This window comes from Aedes albopictus, chromosome 1, assembly GCF_035046485.1.
Source record: "Aedes albopictus strain Foshan chromosome 1, AalbF5, whole genome shotgun sequence".
Taxonomy (NCBI): Eukaryota; Metazoa; Arthropoda; class Insecta; order Diptera; family Culicidae; genus Aedes; species Aedes albopictus.
The window spans coordinates 216,407,023-216,408,827 of record NC_085136.1 but is presented as its reverse complement, the minus strand read 5'-3'; positions in this window follow the sequence as shown (position 1 = coordinate 216,408,827).

Sequence of the window (1,805 nt, the reverse complement as noted above, 5' to 3'; positions counted from 1 at the left end):
GACGCAAGGTATTGTCTTTTATGCTACAAGTAATTCCTTTCCCAAGGATACTTGAGCAAGACACCGAACGTGAATGCAGATCAATTACGAACTGATTCCGTTTGGAATCAGTCGAATTTCCCTGATTCTGGCAGATAAAAACAACGAAGAACAAACAAATTAAAAAGGTTAAAAATGGTGTTGTCATCTATGCGCGGGAAATCAACATGAAGACAACTTTCAGTGTACAGGTGCGCATACATAGATGACCTCCCGAATGGATCGGCGATCGCGGTTTGAGTCCTTCTGTCAGGGAAGGAAGATTAAGTTGGGGTGTATTGATGGTATAATGAAGTGAGAACCTCTAGAGGTTCACAACCTCGAAGAGTTGTCAGGTGCCGAGAGATTTAGGTGTCGGCTCCTGAGGAAAGAAGATGATTGCCAGCGCGAAGTGATGCGTGATGCTCCCGGATCCATCGATCTTCGGAAGCTCCCAAGTGAGCAACCTGGTGAAGTCGATATGGTGGATCCGGGGAGCTCCTAGGAGATTTTATATTCACGCTGGCTTGGGAAAATTTGCTGTCTCCCTCCAACGGCTCAATCAGGCTGTGGGCAACACCATCCTTCTTCAGGTGAGTATTGTGATTAAAGATAGTGTACTAACCAGTGTGTCCTAGTGGTGACTAACGTAGTTGTCAAGCCAGGGTCTGACAGTCTTGGGCTGCCGCTAAGATTCAGGAATCGGACACTCACTCTGGTGTTCCACTAACTTTTCCAACAATCTCACACTGAATTTGATATCTACTTGCAGGTCATCGTTGAGCAATGTGCAAGCAACGGATGCCTGAATCAAAATAATTGGAAAGGTTATAAATTTGAAGTGAAATTTAATATTCACTCTTACTGTACCAATTTGGGAAAATTTGTTATGAGAAATTTAATGGAAACAACACTTGAAGAATTGGCACAGATAGGAGCTACGGAAATTTTTCTTTGAATGATTACAGAGGAATTAGATTGCCAACAAGTTTAATTGGATCTAATCCCATTTGCCAAACAATAAGGGCAGCGAGAAGCTTCAAATCCCTTAAATCCACACAGTATGCAGAAAACACGCTTGGGCTTAGAACACTTTTCGTGTCCATGCCCCTGAATCCCACAGTTGTAACACACTCCCAAGTGTGGCGGACGATGTTTGTCCACCAGGGAGCTCAAACTTATAATGCCTTCTCGTTGCGACTGTGGAGATTTAGGGATTGTACCAGTCTTCTCTCGGAGATTTATTTCACGTCGACCTCCCGTTTCTTTGAAACGAAGAGGTGGAGGTCTATTTCGTTTTGGTGACGATGGAGGGCTATTCTTGTTGTAGAATACCCTTGGTTTGTACCCATTTCCATTGTCACGAGATTGTTGTTGCTGCTGGCTTTGTTTATAACCATCATATGCAGGCTTACTTGAAATTGTAGATGCTTCCTTGGGAACTCCAAATACTTTTTGGTAAATGGAGGTTTTGGAAGCATCAATGGTCTTTCCGATGAGCATCAACTCGGACAATGTGTTCACCGGCTTGAAGACGAGTACCTGTTTGTAATCAGGCCTCAGGTTTCGCTTGAGGATGTCTAGCTTCTCGTGGGAACTTAGCGGCGCAGGCATAGCACGGAAGATCTTCTCCATCTCAAGATAAAAATCTTGGAAGGATTCATTCCTCTGCTGTCGCCGCTGAGACGCTTTCATCCTCAGCGCAGCATCAAGTTCCGGGTGCACGAAGTTCGCCTTCAACTCGCACACCAGGTGGTTCCAGTTGTAGAACCGCTTCTGGGAGCGCA